Source organism: Epinephelus moara, chromosome 19 (genome assembly GCF_006386435.1).
Source record: "Epinephelus moara isolate mb chromosome 19, YSFRI_EMoa_1.0, whole genome shotgun sequence".
In the NCBI taxonomy this organism is placed as follows: Eukaryota; Metazoa; Chordata; class Actinopteri; order Perciformes; family Serranidae; genus Epinephelus; species Epinephelus moara.
This window is the reverse complement of record NC_065524.1, coordinates 24005766-24026828: the sequence shown is the minus strand read 5'-3', so window position 1 is coordinate 24026828 and position 21063 is coordinate 24005766. Positions and strand designations below refer to the sequence as shown.

Below are 21063 nucleotides of genomic sequence, written 5' to 3'. Positions count from 1 at the left end.
AGCTTCACTATAACTCGCAGCATTCACAGACAAAGCACTTATCTTTTGCTGGACACATTTTCCAAATAAATACAACATGCTAACATTATTAGCACAAGCCTATAGCATTTTACATTGTATAAATTAGCCTAGTGGCTAGCAGACTTTTCCTCTACTCATATGAAGCCAGCGACAACAGCAACATTTAACAAAGGTAACGTTACAAAGTTTGGCTGCATAACAACTCACGAGGTTCACCGTCAAAACAACTGTCTTATACTAAACACGTTTTCCAAACAAATATAACATGCTAACGTTATTAGCACAAGCCTATGGCATTTTACATTGTATAAATTAGCCTAGCGACAAACTGAGATTTCCTCTACTCATATGAAGCCAGGATAAATCACACACAAGACTTAAAGTGCTATTTTGTGGATATTTTATTGTCTTCACAATTTATTGTTTCTTATCTGTGAAATAAAAGTAGATAAAAGCTTCGTCTCTACTGAGGGAAATGGTTTCTGCGTCGCCCCGTCGTGTAGTTACATTTTTGGGGAAGTGCACGTCAGGTTTTGGCATAGGCTCTGCGTGGATGTAGAGCATACACCGTAAACAGCTCGCCCTGTGTGTGACGTGCACTTGTAGATAAAATATAGGCCTATATTAATGAAGGTTCATTAGTACGGTTTTGTACTTCTCTGTAATGTAGCACAGTGTTAACAATGTTACTGATACTATTCTTTCTCACACCTTCAACTCAAACCATTGTGTTGCCCCGCCCAAAATATATCATTTAGTAATTAAATTTATATTGTAAACATGCGGACGACTAGTCGACTAATGGCCCTAAATGACGACTACTGGTCGACTAGCAAAATTCATAGTCGGGGGCAGCCCTTACTGTAACCATGGCTAGACTTCCCTGCAGATTTTCAAATGACTTTTACATGACTGCAGATAAATTCTCAAAATAACTATCATAGTGTTACACTGAAAAATATGTACAACTAAACAGTGCTAAAATATTTTGACATTTAGATGGACTAAGTTATGTCCAATGACAAAAATCTAAAGAGATGCGGGGTCTGTATTCTGATATCTTCCAAGGCAGACTACCAGTTTCCATACACATAGATGTGAGACCAAGCAAATTATAGGAAAACATGGATGAATTATTCTGTATCCCTTCATACCTGACATGCATCAAATAAACTGATCTCATATTGTAATTTATGTGTGTACTATTCAGTCTGGTTTGCCTTATTTCCAAGCTTTAGAAATAAAACTAGCCAACCTTGATGCAGGTTATCATACAAAGTAAGAACATGCACTCAGAGCACAGGCTGAGACAGTCACGGAGCTCGGCAAAGCAAAAGCAAGGGAATCCCTAACATAACACCTTCTAAACCTCAGGATGCTAGAACTGCTGCATGGCTGCAGACTCTTTACCATCTTTAATACCACTACATCTGAATTAAAATGAACCCTTCTGAAGTTGTGAAAACAAACAACAACCGACTGTATTAATCAGGTTATGCTTACTCCCATCATGTCCTCAATTCAAATAAGACCACAAGATCACCCAGTGAAGACATTAACATGACAGCTGCCATAATAGGTATAAGCATTGCCTTATGTGGGTATAATTTAATTACTGGAGTGCAGTGAATGTCCCTTTCATGAACAGATGAATGGTCATTTGAATTTCATAATAAGGAATTTTCAATAACCAGAGAACCAGGATTATCACTCACTGGACAGTGATTATGTTAGTAGTAATTATCGTTGACCTTACTTTGCAGGAAATGAAAGACCAAAACAGTGCTGCTATGGCTTAATATGCTTTTACAAAGCCAGCAGCACTGCAAAAAAAAAAGTCTGCATGCTGGTGTCCTCATTTACTGACTACACCCTGTAGGTTCATGCCAAAACAAGACCTCAGTCTGACCTGCTACTAAATAAAACAGACACAGCCGTTAGGTGTTCATGTGGTGCTGTGCCTGCTCTGGTAAACACCAGAAAAAAACCTTGTGCTTGATGTGTTTGAGCATTGCATTGTGAAACATTTAACATACAAGAGCTCCATGTAAAAAAATGTCTGGGGGTAGAGCTGTTTCCACTAAAAAACACTTCCAGTAAAAAAAAAGAGAATGCTGGCCATTGATTGCTCGTTGAGGCATTGGTGGCCTTTCCAAAGGTGGCCTAGATTTTTCCTTGGGTTCTGCAAATGAAAATCGATTACAGGAAACTATAAACATAAATAGACCACAGTGATTTCTCTTGCGCTGGACTGAGGTCTACGGTATGAACTTAAGGTCACAAAGCAAAACATCTATAAGCTTGGGTGACATGTTCAATTTCACTGGATAACCTATCATACAGCACAATGAGGTAAGAAACAAAGGCTGCTAATGGGAACACATTTAAGGGCACGGGAGCACAGAGAATGGGCCACGTGTTGGATACTAATAATTTACGTTGTACATTTGCAATTGAGTGGACTGGCAATATATTCTGAAGAGGACTCCAGTCTACAGCAGACAGACAAAGTGAACGAATGTGCTGTCATTTTCACTAAAAAAATGACAACTGTGATGTATGATTTACTTTTTAATTCCAGGCGTCTGTCATGCTCTATTTGGTTATGTAAAAAAAAAAAAGAAAACATTTATGTAGCCCACCTTGAAAGTGAGGAAGAGAGGGCTTCAATTAAAACCTGACATCAGCACTACTCCACATTTCACAGCTAATTTACTTAGATCACAAGGTGTGTGTGGCCACTGCACCATCCTGCTGAGTGCCAATAAAAACTCTGGCCACTTTTTTTCACAAACCATAATGAAGCCTCTTGCTGGGAGGCAGACTCTTTACTGTCAGCCTTACAAGTGCAAACAAGTGCAACGTGGCACTTTCTTAAATGTCACTGTCATATGTTGCTTTGATAAAGGCTACGCTCACTATATATGCTTTAGGGGGTAAATGTCATCCCTCAGGGGAGTGGAAACATAACAGTGTTGTATCTCCTCTGAGACCCCTTGATCTGGCAAAACTGTTTGAAGACAAAGAGGCACGTAGATTGCTATGGTTGTCAAAGAAAAATATCTTTTCAAAGCTTACTGTAGTAAATGTTTGTGAGTTTTCCTGCTCAACCTCCAGAGACTGGGGCTTTGGTTTGCTATGCATTTTAATTTCTCCTAGCTATTTGGGATTAGTGGGACCTGATAAGTAAAAAAAATTGTTCAATCACATGTAATGCAATATTTGTTCAATGTTTTGTAACTCTGTGGGTTAGGGGTCACTATTCAAGTCAAAAGCTGTTCGTTTTAAATGCTGAACAAAGCTGTGGAAAGACAACGTTGCAAATAATGCACCATATTTAAAAGCCTTGTCCATCCATCCATCCATCCATCCATTTTCATTAGCTTTCTGGGGCCGGGTCGCGGGGGCAGCAGGCCAAGCAAAGCACCCCAGACATCCCTCTCATCAGCAACGCTTTACAGCTTCTCCTTCAGGACCCCAAGGCGTTTCCAGGCCAGATGTTATCTATATGAGATATGATGAGATTTATAATCCCTCCAGCGTGTTCTAGGTCTGCCCCGGAGCCTCCAACCAGTGGGACGTGCCCGAAACACCTCTAACAGTAAAAAGGCATGTGAAGGCAAATTTTGTAACTCTGTATGAATTTTCCTTGCTCGTCTCTCCAAGCTAGGAATGTCTTTTCTATCTGTATGAACGGTCTGTCACACCTAATTGGCCTGTGTGAAATGCTGCGATAATACATTAATAAAGTCTCAGGGCCCTATTTAGATGGTCTAAAGCGGACGGCGGAGGGCGCATAATCCATGTCGCAAGTGTCATTGCTATTTAGATGCAGGCGCAGTTGTCATTTTCACGCCCTGCGCCCCCGTCATCTAACTAGCAAATGAACTTGCGCTCCTCTGGGTGTGTTGATCTAAAAATGAGGTCAGGCGCAGTCATGGCGCGTTGCTAGTTAGATGACGTAAAAAGCAAATGCGCCAGTGACCAACAAAAACCTGGTCTAAAGTCAACGGCGCAGTATTTCGCTGTTAAACAAGTTGGTAATATGCATTGTTTGTTAAATGTCAACAATGTCTTGTGGTGTTAATCTTTTTTTTATTTATTAGGGGGCAAAGCACAAATGTGTGGAGTCTTGCTGCTATTTTAATTTCAATGTTAGACATTTTAAAGATTTCTTGTGTTGATTTATTTTCTATTTATTAAGGGGCCAAAGCAGCCAAAGCAAACCAGCTTTATTTTTTATTTAATGTTAAAGGGAAATTTCGGTTTACTTCACCCCGTCTCCGCCCTTATTTATTTGAGCCAGAATACACTGACGAAGAGCTTTGTGAAACTGAAGAACGGAGGAGGAGAGAGAGAGAGACACAACAGGTAGAGGACGACAGAGGAGGAATGGCTGCTGGAAGGCTTTAGCTCTGGAGATTGGTGGTGTAACGTTACCTGTGAATGCTGTGCCCCAATGCCCACAGAAGAGGAATACCTCTGTTGCAAGGAATGGGATCGGTTGCAGCCTTAGCTAAATGGTAAACAACAAACATGGCACCACACCGGTAAGGTAAGACAACACGTTTACATGTCGTTTTCTATATGTTCTCTGACATTTATCCGAACGATATGAGGCGGTCTTTGTGGAGAAAAACCTTGTTTAGTGGACTAACTTTGCACTTGAAAGGATGCCCGTTCAATTAAGTCTTAACAGGTCTGACGCTACGGTTGTATCTAGGCTAACGGCTAACTATTGCTAACTATTATTTCTATGTCGCTAGTCACTTGAAACAAATTTAGGACGATAGGAGACGGGTTGAAATAAACCGAAATTTCCCTTTAATGTTCAAGTTTAAAGTTTGTTTATTTAACCCTGTTAACAATAAACAGGTCAGTTTCTCATACCAACTGTTGTGGATCATTCTAACTAACCCGATTAAGTTGTTCTTGTTAGAGTAATATTGCTTGATCAAACCTTTTCTAACATGACTGACAACAAAATAAGTGAATATGTATAATACGCTCTTGGATCGGATTGGTATCGGTATCGGCCAAAACTCAAGGCTGTAATATCGGTATCGGATCGGAAGTGAAAAAGCTGGATCGGGACATCCCTAGTAGTAATGTTACTTTTTCCACTAACAAGTAGTGTAACTAATACTAATAAATTCAGTAATAATATTAGTAGAGTTGTACTGATACCAGTATCGGAAATGCCTCCGATACTGCCTAAAATGCGGTATCAGGTATCGGCGAGTGCAGCCTATGACCAATCCGATACCACATAATGCCTCACATCATTATGCATACACACGCTACAGGCAAGCGAAACAGAAACGGAGCAGAGTTTAAAAAGCATTCTACTGTAGCCTTTAAAATGTTTTTTTTTACCAAATTGTGTGGCTGCACTTTAACCTGTGTCTTGATCTGTGTCAACACTGGATAATAATAATTTTTAAAAAAAGTTTTATGGCATTCATTCTACTATTATGTATTTATTTCTTAATATTTTACATAGAGTTTTAGGAGTTGAGACATACAACAATTCATATCCCATCCATTTTTATTTTAGGTGCTGGTATCGGATCGGTACTCTGTATCGGCAGACAGTTGCACTAAAACACTTTCCACTGCCAAAAACATGTCTTCTGACATCTGGTCTGAAACACCTTGGCTACTACGACCAACAGCACAACAACGTGAAGCTCCAGGAAACACACCCCACCAAAGGTGAGCCCTCCACAACCACAGAGGTCGGCTGCAGCTCTACACAGGATAAACAACCAAAACTGGATTTTAATCATGGACAGCTGCAGCTACAAAGAAGTGATGAAGCTTGTGGCTGGGTATGTGGTGGATGTAATGTTGCTCCATGAGTGATTCTCCATCTTTCGGGCAGATCTTTGGGAAAATACCGGTCACCAGCAACAGAAAACCCCCAGGTAAAAAAGAAGCTATCTAGCCTTTGCTACATGTAACAGCCATTGCCCTGACATTCATTAAGTAGTATCATTACTTTTGAAAAGGTTAACTAGTCCAACACTGTTCAGCACTGGCTGTAGAATGAATTGGCAGAGATGGTTGCCATCTTGTTTTCACAGGTATGAGGGTACTGTGTTTTTGCTACCAATAGTTGACACAAAAAAGTGTCCACAAATAAGGACAACAGGTCTACATCAAGCAGAATGAAGAGTAAGGAGCAGTGAACCCAAAGTGTTATGTCTTCATGTGAGGACGCAGGGTCGCAGGCGGTTAGACAACTTAATTAATGAAGACATCCAGCTAATATACATGTATAAATCACACAGGCTTCAAACGACAGACAGCCCTCTGCAGTCTATGCAGTTTCCACCAGCATTCAATTATTATTGATTCTATTTGCAGTACAGTGTACACACACTACCATGAGGCCTGTGTGGCCCTTGTGTGACTGTGCTGAAGTCTGTATGCAATCACTGGAGGTTTCGGCTGAGTGCTGGCAGGTTGACAGCCTGTGAGCACGAGGACTGCACCGGCTCCAGAATCCCTTTTTCCACCTCGAGTTGCTCATCCATCAGCATGAGCCCTGTCCAGCAGCTGCACTCTGAATATATAGTACAGCACCAGCCATCAGCACCAACAAGAGGCCTTTTTTCTAACAATTTGTTACAGGAGCATTCACTGATCAAAGTGTTTAAAGAGTTTTTTAAACAGTAGCTCTATCCAAGTAGAAACTAAGAAGGATGAGGGCGGCAAAGCTCAGCTCTTATACAAGTAAAAATCCTCAACTTCATCTGGGGCGACATTGTCAAGCAGTGATGAGTGAGGGAGAGCGTAATTGGTCGTGAAATTGTCATCACACCTGCTAGACATTCCAACTCTGCTCCGGAAAGTGATAACCTTCACGATGGGATGCAAGGTTACTCAGCCATTTGCTCCCTCGTCCTGCCCGCTGAATAAATGCACTGTCAAACTTGAGGAAATATTTGTAAGAGGCCCCTGTTGCGAGTGTTATGAGAATGGTGATTGTGCTTGCCAACTGGCTTTGGGATGCAAATGGCAGTTTTGGTGTATAAATAGCCCTCCGGCGTCTGGTGTTATCGGAGTTGTCAGGAGAATTCATAAGGGAGGTGCACGGGGGGAAGGATTAGACACGAGCAGAGCACAGTCTGGCAACAGGTTTGATTTGGTGTCCTCTCTAATGGATTTCCTCCACAGAACAGAAAAGAAGCAAAAGACAAGGACGAGAAGGTGGCTGATGGAAAGTGGAAAAGTGACTTTAGAAGTTTGCACTTGAACTCCATTAATAAAGCATCAATACACTTATTTAATAAAGGACATTATCATTCATTCATTCATTCTTCATTGTAGTCCGCTGCCAGGAGGTTATTAATGTTCAAAATGGCTCATTCACTGATGCATAACTGCAAGAAACAAAACCATTTAAAGTCATAACAAAACGAGACAGATGTCCTACTGCCTTCTTATATAATGAACATTTTGTTCTCTGTGCTGCTGTTGGTGACATTAATGAAAGACGCTGACCAAAGGATCATACTTTTCCAAAGTGGAACAACGTGTGAGTGTGATTTCAGCAAAAAATCCCTCTTAAGATAGTAGTAAAAACTCCTCAATATACAGTTTACAGTGTATTTACTGCACAAATTGTCTCCAATTCCATTTGCTAAAATTAGGGCTGTCAAAATAACATGTTAATTTTGATTAACACTAGCTGCCATTGACAAGATATTCCTGCAATCTGTGTTTTCACTTTCACATCTTGTGAAATAGAGCAGCACAGCTGTGTCCAAAAACAAACGAAGAAGATCCGCTGGAAATCGTAAGATGTTGTTTACAGAAATGTAGCAGCTTGTAAACCGCATGAAAATGCCAGCACCGATGGAAAGGTTTCCGATTTATTTTTTTTATTTTTTTTTTTATTCCTGTTGTGATCAACATTCTGAATCCAATTTGGACGAAGAAGCAACCGAGTTTAGTGGAACGAAACGGGACCTCCATGATGGTGACACTGACACACGGACAAGGCGACCACAGAGGAGACAGGGACAACAGAGCACTGAACGATCACTGAACATGGCAACGTGTTCCGTTTTACCTCAAAGAGAATATTATTTTCATAAGTAGTAGTATTATTATTTTCATTTATACAATTCAAACTGATGTGAGGAAATGAGAAAAGACAAAAATGTAAATGTGAAATTGATTTTATACTTGACAAAAATGCAATTTTCTCATTTTTTTTTAAACTTTTTCTGTGATTAATGAACACTTTCCCCACCACAGTACTGATTTTCATTTGCCAGCCACCACCAGCATTTTTGATTATAATCATTGTTTTATGAATATGTAAACGTGAAACTAAAGAAGAAACCCTCTGGTTTTAAACACAAAAAAACCCGGACATACTTGAACTCCCTCGCTTGAGGCTGTAACTCTCTCCCAACCCAATACATGGAACTATATTGAGCCCAATCCAATCCATTGTTTCACACCAGCTGTCACACAGGTGTTTTAACACTCTGTCTCTCTCTCACTCTGCTGAGCTCCATCTGTGTCTGAACAAGGGGTGAGCCCCACCTGCTGCAAAACACCACATGCCATAAACAACAGCTAAATGCAATAGGAGACTGTTCAGTTATGTTATTTACCAAACTTATGACTTACTTATTGTCACTTTTTGTCCAAAATGTTTTTATATGAAAATGCACAAATTTAAGTGCTGATAAAAAGAAATGGAATAAGATAGAGTAGAATGTTTTTTTGTGTTTAAAACCAGAGGGTTTCTTCTTTAGTTTCACGTTTACATATTCATAAAACAATGAATATGATACAAAATGCTGGTGGTGGCTGGCAACTGAAAAACAATACTGTGGTGGGGAAAGTGTTCAATAATCACAGAAAAAGCAACAAGTTAAAAAAATTAACGCTGATTGATCGTGTTCGGTGGTGCCCTTTGACCCAGTGTGTCATCAAAGGCCACAGTGGCTTTGTCATATGATGGAGGCAGACAAGACGATGCTGTTTGGCGCCATGAAAGGAACATTTAAATTTAAGATGGAACCGTTGATAGGAGCACTGCTCTCTGCAACTTCTGCAGCAAGGAATTTTCGTACCATTGGAGCACTTCAGGCCTGAAATATCACCTCAACGCAAAGAACGCGGAGGCCAGAGCTAGCACAGCCTCTGACGCTAATGCTAGCAGCCAGCCTCGTCAAGCTGCAACCTGAGTAAGCCTACCTGTAACCGACTGACTAACTCCCTTGCTAAATACATTGCAATGGACTGCAGACCATTTTCAGTGGTAGAGGACAGGGGGACAATTGTGTCCAAAATCCAGCAGCTTTACTGTGATTCTTCTGCCAAAATTCATTTGAACTGAATTTTTTTTAATATTTTCACAGCAAAAACTGATATATGCATTTAATTTAGCTTAATTAATCACTGACTATGTTTATTATTCGATTTTTTTTTTTTTTTATCTCGACAGCTAAATTACATCTAGAGTATTTACAATATGAGCCTGCATGTCTTTTCTGCTTTTTTTGTCTCCAGTCATCCCATATTTTCATTTTTCAGAGCCAGGTGTGGCCTTGAGTCGACGCTGACTTACAAAATGTTACACTAGTAATTCAGAGTGAGTTTGTTTCATACTCAGCATGAGCTCTCGGTCCACTGCCTGAGGTAGGATCACATCTGAAATACACAAGATGCAGTTTTAAGTTATTCTAATGGAAAGAGAGCTGATGTTAAACTAAATCCATTTTTATTGTAATTTGCATTTAATTCTGTGCCAGGGCTCGAGCAATATCTGCAAATCTGCCCAGTTATTCTGAGGAATCTGCTGAATCACTGACAATGATTTAAATGACAATGACTACAATGTCAGCTCTCTGCGAATAATGTGTGCCCCGGAAAAAGTGTGTCAATCTTGTGCTGCAAATTTTCATTAAAGCAACAGTGCAAATTAGATTTTTTTTTTTACTTCTGTGACTGTTATGGCAAGCTGCATTTCCAATCCATGTAGCAAGAAAAGTGTTTATCCTCACATAGGGAGAAAAAAGCACTTATTTCACTGAACCAAAAAGTCATTTTCTCTATTGAATGTTCTACCACTCACTGGTTAGGTAATGGGCCGTGACCATGTGCATTTACTGTACACGCTGCTGTCAGCCACGAGTGTCACATCCCACATGCAGCAACAAAACACCACATTCCTCATCTTACGGGGTGGGAAACAAGATGCAGAGGCACTGACATCCGAGGCACATGGGAAGACTCTTTACGCAAAAGGTTAAGGATTTCTGCTAAGCAGAGCAAAGTGCAGTAAAAATAGAACTTTTTTTTTTTTCAATTTAATTGAGGCTCTCACATTAACTTCAAAGCGACAGACAAGTAATTCCCACTCTTTGCTGGTGTTCATTTTCCCAAGCTAAAACCTTGTCCTCTTCATTAAAAGCCCATCCCTCCTCATCCCCTTGAGCCTGTCATGTTCAAACAGTGTTCTCAGCTCCTTGCTAGGCTGGATTAATGAAATATTTGATATAAAATGTCAAAATAAGGGGAAAGCAGCGTGGACTCGGGTCCACGGTGATTATCGCTAGGAGAGAGAAAAATATAATGAGGTAAAAAAAAAAAAAAAGTTTCCTCTCTTTCCCTAACTACAGCCTGTACTGTACAATGGTGCCTCTTAAAAGCTGAAATATAGACTCTACCGAGAGAAACCCTTGCAGCTGGCCTTGAAATGCCCTGATGTCCTTAGATGTTTCTTGCGTCATCATTTTTTTATTGTGTTTTAAAGATACCAAATGGTTTCCAAAAATGCCTCAGTGGCCACAGATGTCAATCTCAAGTGTTACCTTGAACAGTAAATTGCTGTTTCTTGTTGTTCCTTTATTTACTGTGGTTTTGGTCACATAACAAGACTAGTAAAGGTGAAGGCACAACTGACGGTGCCAGTGTACTTCAATAGACCTAGTTAAAACACTGTGGCCAGGGTGGCTTAGTGGGTAAAGCAGGCGCCCCATGTACAAGGCTGTTGCCGCAGCGGCCGGGGTTTGAATCCAGCCTGTGGCCCTTTGCTGCATGTCATCCCCTCTCTCTCTCTCTCTCTCTCTCTCTCTCTCTCTCTCCCCACTTCACGCATAAACACTAAAAGGGACTGGGCGTTTAATTGGAACTAGACTTTTAATCTAAGTTTTACAGTAGTTGTGAACACACCTGCGTCCAGATTAAGTGTTGGAGGAGAAACTACTTGAAAGTGTAAATGGCCAGTGCTCAAAGCAGTAACACTGGCATGCTCTGAATTAACACCTTTGCTATAATATAGCTAGCACTAACAGCTAAACTAATACTAACTTTGGATCATTAAAGTCATCAGTAAAGATGGATGAATAAAAGTTGGAATTACTTTGGTTCTAAATATTACAATTCTAGCTTATTGCAGGCATGATTAATTGTAACTAAATGGCAAAAACTCCACAGATGCAGGATGATAAAGGGCCGCAGCACATGTAATGACACTCCTGCACTGCAGTACAATCTAAAATTAATCAGTGGAGGTTAGGGATGCCTCGATCTGATCTCAAAGATCTGTATCAGGGCCAATCAAGGATTTTTTTTAACCAATCAGGGTCCATCTATCCATCCATTTTCACCTGTTTACCCAGGGCTGGGTCACAGGGCAGCATGCCAAGCAAAGTACCTCAGACGTCTCTCTCCCCAGCAACACTTTCCAGCTCCTCCTGGAGGACCCCAAGGTGTTCTCAGGCCAAATGAGATATGTAATCCCTCCACCATGTTCTGGGTCTGCCCCAGGGCCTCCTACATGCCCAGAACAACCCCAACGGGAGGCGCCCAGGAGGCAACCTGATCAGATGCCGAACCACCTCAACTGACCCCTTTCGACGCAAAGGAGCAGCGGCTCTACTCTGAGCTCCCTCCCAAGCTCCTTACCCCATCTCTAAGGCTGAGCCCAGCCACCCCACAGAGGAAACTCATTTCGTCCACTTGTATCCGCGATCTTATTCTTACGGTCACTACCCTACCATGACCATAGGTGAGGATTGAGAGGTAGATGGACCAGTAAATTGAAAGCTTTATCTTCTGGCTCAGCTCCCACATCACCACGACGGTCCAGCACAGCTATACAAAAAGCACCTAACATACAGTAAGAAAATAAAAATATAAAGGAATAGCTTGGATACAGGGTTTTTTTTTTACTTAATGCACTGCAGAGTTATTCAATTGTCAATCACATACACTGCATTGATTTTTATCACTTTAAAGCACTTGAATTGCACTACCTCAGCTAAGCACTGCCTGTCAACAGACTGCAACCCACTGACCAAGTTTCTCATATCAATGCAGGGTAACAGACAGCAGCATGTATTCCTTTATGTATTATTTCAGTCTTTCCTGGAAATCAGTATCTAATTATAAGCTATCCTTTCAGCAGCCACCAGTATGTATAATAACCTATTCAAGCTGAAAGGCCTGTAGTGGACTCTCATTATTCAGCGCCAAGACATGTGCTATAGTATTTCAGGCTACAAGTTCCTCAGCAAGTGTCTACAGTCAAAGAGACAGGGGTTAATTAGGTGAAGGTGCCCCTAATTGACTGGACCACTCGTGACTCTCGCACTTCGCCAATTAATGATCCACGAGCAGGTCGACAGACGCGGGGACAGGAATATTTTTTTTGTGAAGCAATAAAAAATCTAGATGGAATTCCTTCAGCTTTCCCAGACACAATCTATAATCTTGGGTCCAGAATTTCTAATGCTACTTTTAAAATATTCAGTTTCATTTATAAGCAAAACCTGAACAAAACAGCAGAGTCGTGTGGTCAAAGTCACTGAATAGCAAGTAAAGAGTAAGGTGACGTACCAGCCTTGCTTCACTCAACAAAATATAATTGGATCCTCGCCTTCTATCTCTTTCTTAACAGCCATTACTAATGTAAGAACGTCACCCATGCAGTGTGACACGCTCACACCGACACATGCACACTGCTAAATGCACACACTTTTTTTCAGAATGGATGAATTAAACAGATAAAGGTTTATTCAACGCAACTGGCTTGAAACCTGACAGTTTCTGACCTGACAGGTTTCCTCGAGTGGAAATATATACGGCATCTAACATGCATTTACGAGACCGGACTGCCTCCTAAGATGACAGCTGCTTATTGTTGAGCGATTAATGGAGTATGTGTGTTACAGATGAGGCCCTACATTGGTTTTGATCAAGTCAAGCTCTACTTCATCTGACCTGATTATCTGCAGACGTCAAAACAATGATGTCCCCTTCTTATGATAAATGGGTTTATTTTTTTTAGGCCACATCAGTCACAAGTGTGCTTTGATTAATATTCAATCTGAGACGTTGCTGTAGAAGTGTGGAAAAGGCCTTGTTGAAGAAACAATACAGAAAATATCACACATTTTTGAAAGTTATGGCATTCCACCGAACAACGTGACAGGAAAATCATGTGAGAGCCAAAATAAACCTCACAAAGCGAGATTGCTCTCAAATCAATAGTCCATATCCCCGGGACCCCACAGTGAATAGACTTCCAAATGGACTCTGCGACCTGAAATTACGAGGCTCTATTTATTCTCACCTGGAGGTGAATTTATGTCGCTCGCAGCTGAAAGCAACGACAGACTTCAGGCTCATGCTTCATTCATTTTATGCATTAAATCTCCATCTTGTACATTTAGGATTCTTTTGCTATTTTTAGAGGGCAGAACACAACAGACACTGACTGCTGTGATAAATCTGTTTCTTCTACCCGCCTCACCTCTGCACCTGCAGCTAAACTGCCAGAAAATACTCAGGTAGACAGAAGGTGTGATGTTTAGAGTCTTGGAAGTCGAGGTATAACTCATGTGGTTAAGGAGGTTACAGACAATTTCCACAATATAATCTACAGGGACTGGTTATTTTTGTGTACCTGTGATGAAAGCGATAAAAATTGTGTGATGTTTAACTTCAGATGCTTAATGAAGATGAAACTTCAAAAAAGGAACATGCTAAGGAGTCCTTCTCCGCATGCAGCAAACAGTTGGATATTGTTTTCATGCAGAGAAAGAGACGGAGCCCCTCCAGCTAGATGATCTTTTAGGACTTTCTCCATCTTGCCAAAAAAAAAAAAACAGAAGCACTGGTTGTTTCTTCAAACAGCTTAAAACAATATTTACATTCAGTGCCAAGACACTAAAGAGTAAACTTTCTTTTTGCCAAGAAAGGTCCAACAAACAGCCATTACTTACAGCTAATGAGCTTTGGCCAAGTACATGTACTTCAGCTGCTGTATGAATATTCATTCTGTTTTTAGTTAAATGCCACTATCACTCAAACACACTAACATCCTGAGAATGTACTTTTATAGCCAAGTCTTGTTAAATCAACAAAGAAAATGCAAACTAATGCGCATCTTCCTCCCCTACTGTTATGTGAACATTAGGAGTTCATGGTGATGGACAGTTGGAGGTGCTAATTTCCCAGATGGGTGCCATTAAACCACTGCAGGAGATGAGGGTGCAACAATGAAAAAGAAGATGGTGATATGGCATTTATGCATGTTTCATGTATTAATGTGAGGAAGGCTACAGCAGTCTCCTCATCCCTCCACACAGATGTGATGTCTTCGTCTGCTGCTATCTTCAGTCTCTTCAGAGGAGTCACATGCTTCATGAACACCATGATTAATTTGTGACGTCTGTGTCCTGTCCACCCTGTCATATATCTTTTATTGATACACTAACTTTTCTGCCTGAGCAAAGTGTTTTCTCCCCAATATATCAGCATTTTGATTCACAAATTAAACATGACTAGTCCATAGCCATTAGTAGCTTTGTCACCTTCTACCTATGCCAATCCTCAATGCCTATGTGCAGTTTCACATAGATTGACCACGTCAGTGAGTAGAAAAACGTGGGACAGACAGAATGACACACTGACACTTCCCGTGATTATGTACAGCATATCATACCATGACTTAGTCATACCAAAAATTAGAAAACAACAACATTGGGCCACAGGGGGAGACACAGCAATCAGTCGCACTTTAGCCATTTTCAAGCATTTTTCTGTTGTTATAGCGCCACCTAGTTGCCAATTAGAGTTAAATTTCTCCAGTCACCTTGAGGCGTCCTGTTCTACATATCTGCCAAGTTTAGTAAAAATCGATATGGCGGTTAGGCCTAGATAAGAAATTAGCTCTCTAGCGCCCCCATTTTGTTTGATGGGGTCAATAATGGAGGGGTCCCCTCAGATTATGTGTGGTCATATGCCTACAAAGTTGCGTGGTGATGGGTGAAACCCTTGAGATGTTATACACCTTTATGTGATGAGCCACGCCCTCCGCAATATTCATTGCCTTATAGAAGCTCAGTTTTAGTAAGTTTTCCAACTTTTGCCAAGAGGGAACTTTAGATATTGGTCCCTAGATTATGTTCACCCAGTTTCATGCAGATCGCTCAAACTTCCTAGGAAGAGATCCATTTGAAGTGTTTTTCAAAAAATTCAAAATGGCGGAAAATCTATATAAGCGGAAGTTATGGGTTCTTGAGGCAAATGTGTTCCTCATGAGGAGAGGCATCTCTGTGCAAAGTTTCATGTCTCTACGACATACGGGGCATGAGATATGCCCATTCAAAGTTTGCAATTTCAATCGGTTGCTATAGCGCCCCCCTTTGGCCAATTAATGTAATATTGCTTCATTCACATCCTCCCATGACCCTCTACCACTGTGCCAAATTTCACATAGATTGACCAAGTCAGTGAGGAGAAAAACGTGGAACAGAGACACAGTTTTCGTCATATAGTAAGATGAAGGGTGGATGGAAATGTATTCCTAGTCAGAGCATCACCTTCAGTACAGGAATACTAGAAGATGTTCAGACCTACAGACCATGGATGTATAAAATAGAACTGGATTCAGCTTTGGTGACGGGGCCTCGTTCATTCCTTTGAAAGTTGCTCAGTGGCACATGACGCCAAAATGTTCAACTGCTGCATATGAAATTACCCAGATGACTGGCACTGCTTCCGCACTGTGCAGCCAAAGAGCAGGTACACTACAGCAGAGGTTCCCAAATGGTGGGTCGCGGTCCAAAGTTGGTCTTGGATCAATTCTGAATGGACCACAAGCGACTTGCAAACATGTCAAGTTTGTAAAAAACACAGTACAGTGAATTTCCGGCACAAAGCTTTTACTTTAAAGTGCCGTTCTCTGCTGTACAGTGAGTGACTAACGGACAGCTACTTGACAGAGACAGCAAACCAGCTCAATGTCATGGCCAAACAGCAAGTATGAAGCTGCATACTATGAACTGCATGGACCTTGAACAGATGACTAAGGAGAAATCTGGACCCTGTGGCTGGACCATGAAAAATGTCACTTTGCGGGGATTGTGATTTGACATCTGTTTCACAATCTAAGTCAACAGGGAAAAGTCTTTTAAGCCGCAGGGCATCACATGACAGTGTCATGACAAATTGGCCTCAAAGCCTGATGCACGTCCTGGAGGCCTGATGTAGACATGCCAATGTTGCCTCCTAAAGGCACAGAAAGTGACAGCTGTTGAAGTTTTACATTGAGTTCACACTGGATGCTGAAGCACTGCAAAGTGTGCCGATCTTGGCGTGGCACTGAGTGCTCTGGCTCGCTCGCTATCTGCAGCGATAGTTTTGGTGTCTGGTCTTTTTTTCTGCAACAGCTCTGGCAAGAAAACACTGAAAATGTATTGTAACGATATAAAATGTGTATCAAATGTGATATAAATGATCTCATAATGATAAATGACAGAACATGCATCTCATGCTTCCACATATTTGTCAGTTGCGTTGCGTCTAAACAGATACACAGAAAGAGACAAGCAGAGCTACTCACCCTCACACAGGCACACAGACACACAAAGAGAGAGACGCACACAAGCAGACAGAGACAGAGCTCTACATGTGAATTAAACAGAGTAGAGAACAGAACCACTTGCTGACCAGCACAGAGAAATGAGCTTGTGGTGTGAAAGGCCAGGCGACTGCAGACAGGCGACTGTGTGACAATTAACAAATCAGGGCGCTTCCACGACCAGTGTGAACCTGACGTTAGTACTTGCACCACCTACTGGCAATAAAATGTTATGTTGTTACGGCTGTGTTTTCTTTTCTTCTTCTTCTTTTGAAAAGCTTCTGTTTTCTTTGTGTGGGTTTGTGTTTTTGAGGTTTCACATGTAGCACTTGTACAAACTGAAATCATCACACCAACACAGTGGGCATTACTACAGCTTTTGACTATAAAAACATCAAATGTTAGCTTTTGAAGATATTATAAATGAAAACCCAGGCATGACATGAAGGTTTTTTTTTCTTTTTTTAGGTACTTCACCATCTGTAACGAACTGTAACGCAAATTCATGAGACCTTATGAGTGCTGAAAATGTTGACAAAATAATATTATATCCAGCTGTTTGTTGGCTGTTGAGCTAATAATTACCTGCTCACTTCAAAGCTGGAGCTGCCACAAATATAACTCAGGAAAGACTTTGAATGATGTGTTTTTCATATTACTGTTTCCTCTTAAAAAAAAGCATTCAGTATTGTAATGCGTGCACTGATTCATTTTAATATAGGTCATACAAGGTCAGAGACCCTTTGTATTATTTTTACATTGGTGAAAGATTAAGTATTGTAAGAGTGTGGGGGTGTGCCCAAAGCTAAATATTCTATCATTTACAAAAAGAAAAACATTATTAACGCCACCCACGTCTTTACTAAAATATGTATTAACACAGCCAGAACTTACCCAGCCTACATTGCTAATTTTCTTGTATTGTTTCTTTTTTGGCCTCTGCATCCCAGCTCCCATGTTTGAGTGTTTGGATCCCCATCCTTCTCTATCGAAAAACAACCAGGGCCCATTCGTTCAGAATTAATGTGATCAGATTTTCGGCTTGGATTTCGGATTGGATTAAATCCTGAAAATGATTTTTTTTAAAGAGAAAAAACCTGTTATCCAGTCTTGGTTATGATCTGGAGCAAACCTTTGGTATGTGTTATCCAAAAATATTCGGTAGGATTGGGATACCTTTGATTTAAAAAAAAAACTTTTAAACTGGTCAAACATATTTAGATGTATGCGCATTTTGCACTTGGTTTTGATGGCTCTTGCAGCAGCTGGAGTTGGAGAAAAAAAAAAACATAATTCACTGGGTCGACTGCTGGCGACTTTTAAAGTGGAACGTTTATTTGTAACGTTACTCAGTGCATGAGTTGACGACCTGAATCCATCAACACACCTTAAATTTCAACGATAACTTTGACCATTGCTTATGTCTTTATTGTTTCTCTTGGATGACATACACTTTAAGTAATGAGTGAATCTTCAAGTGTTTGAAAATATATATTCATTTTGACCGGATTATGTGAGCGGCATACTGTATATTCTAATCCTCAATTGGAGAAAAATAAAAAAGCCTAGTGGAGCGGTGTTCCTTTGGGCTACAGCAACACTAAACCCCCGAGCTTGCCTTAGAGGGACTAAATGCACAAACCCGCTATTTTTAAACGTCCCATGGAGAGAGACTTTCACTGCAGCCTGTTCTATTTTGTTATGAAAATGTTGGCGTGCAGCCTTGCTCTGTGGACGATAACGAGGTGCAGACTAATAAGGGAGGAAATGCAGTGAGTGCTGGACGGAGCAGTGAGTGACAACAACCCCGCCCACATTTCAGAGTACTGTTTGCGGTGGAAACGCTAGGGTCTAGGTACCATGCCTGAAGGGTTACTGTTGGTTCCACAGGTACCATACCAAAAGTATTTGGTGGAAACGGGGCTTATGGCAATAAGCGGTAACTGCAGTGTGTTTGTTGGCCGCCTACATTGTGATATGTCATCTTGTAGTTATCCAGATTTGGTAATCTTGAAAAGTTTGTTGTTTGGTCAGGGTGATCCAATGTGATGTTGCTTTGAAAAACTGGCACAAAAGTATGATGGATCAGCTGATCCTGGACAGCAAAACATGGGATTTCCAAATGTGGATCATTCTGATCCAGATTAAACTTTATGAGCAACTGGGCCCAGGAGACAGGACTTGTCATTATGACAGTCTGTTGCAAAATAAATGCTCAATCAAAATGTTTACATTATTCAATGTTGTATTATATTGTTATATAATCTAGGAGGAATTTTTGTTGCCAAGAACGTGCTACCAAGATAAACCTATTTCTCATTGCATGATTATATTTCCCAAAAGTCAACTGTCTTCTATGTTTTATGAGCACTGCTCATGTGGACACTAATTAGCAATATTAATAATATAATTGACTTGCTTGGTTTTTGGCATGAGAGACATTTGGAGACAAGTCTCAACAGAGTCTGAACACGTCAGCCTGGATTCGCTATGAACGCACTATTTTTAGAGCACAATAGATAGTGACAAAGATGTTTAAACTGCTGAACAATACAGAGTCAGACGTGGCTGTGTTTCAGAACAAAAAGAAATTCTATAAAAAGGAGTGTACATAAGGAGGCTCATGTGTCAGCTTTAGGTTTCAGATAAATTTAAATTTTATAGATTGACCAGCCGTAGCCAGGATGGAGGCATCACTGGTTTTCTTGTCTCCAGTCACATTTACTGATCAGGTGAGCAGCTCCTAGGGCCGTTTCTATAACTGCAAAACTGCAGCATCATGCAAATAAAAAGCCAACTGCAGGAGACAAGCAACTGCCATGACCAATGCTATGTTCATTTTTATTTTTCTTGTTTCTAGCAGCATGACAAGGCAATGAGCGTCTATTCTGTGCCGACCACTTCACATTTACTTTGGGTTTTTTTTACTGGTCACCACTTTGGATAAAATCCTGCAACCGCTCATCCTCGTCACATTTTACCCAGCTGTCCAATGACAGTGGAGGACCTACCACAAAGATAACCATCACCATTATATTGCTGAACAACAGCAATGGAGGGAAAAGGAAAATTGAACCCACAAAGACTGGTGGGTCTGTCCGCTCTCCCGATGTGCTTCAGCCTTCTCTTCATCCAGAGCAAGTACCCAACATAATGACGACATTTTTACTTCTATGGATATTCTGACACATAGCAACCAGAGTATCTCAGCTGGGGGAAAAAAAAAAAAAATGCCGGGCCCCATATTGTGCCCTGTTGCACCTCTTTATTCTGCATTTAACTATTCAACTTATTTTAAAACTGTCATATTTGTCATTTAAAAAGCAACAATATACCTGATTATAGCCTAACAATAAAGTTTATTAATACAGAACTAAAATCTGAATAAATAAGTCATTTGCAAAGACAATAAAAATGGTTGTAATGCTATATATTGGGCTGTTGAGCCACCTTTAATCACAGCAGGGGACACTCCCTCACTGCGACAGCCCTGCTTTAAACCCAGAACATCAAAATGTGTTGATTTCGGAATGACCAGAGCAAAACCCAGCACAGAGGCTTCTGCACATAACCCAAGTATTCACATCAATTTCAGTATGCAGCACAGGTGTCAAAGACTGCACAGGATTCACACCACATGGGATCCCAGTGGATATGATGAATGGGTCTTTGTGACATTTACTTACATGTATTTCACTGTCATTCCCACATATCTGTGAAGTCTCTTCGCAATCCATCCCTGCACCCCTCCCTCTTGACCTTTACAAGCTTAACTCTCTGTGATGATATTAAAAATTATTTACCATAGCTATGCTGATGATATGCAACTTCTTATTTCGCTGCCTCCTGAACATATTAAACTCCCAAACCAACTCTTTGGTTTAAACTTCTTAAAGCTGAATATGGAGGCTTTGTCATGAGGCGGGCTGGACCCTTGCAGTTCCCTGTTTTGGGGCCTTGGGCTTATTTAGAGAGCTGCTGCTCACGTTTAACCATGACAAAAGAAGCGTCCATCGGCTACCCATTGCTTTTAGAACACAATTTGATCCTCCTCATGTTGGAAAAAAACAGCTCTTAATTGCTCCACAGTATATGTATATCAGCTGTGCTCTCAGATCTCTCAGGTCACTAACTCCATTGAG

General features: G+C 40.8%; 1 protein-coding gene across 1 annotated transcript in view; it reads right to left on the bottom strand.

The window, feature by feature from the left end:
• LOC126407096 (protocadherin-15-like) overlaps positions 1 to 21063 on the bottom strand; it is a 329125-nt gene that overhangs the window by 295746 nt on the left and 12316 nt on the right. The window lies entirely within an intron of this gene.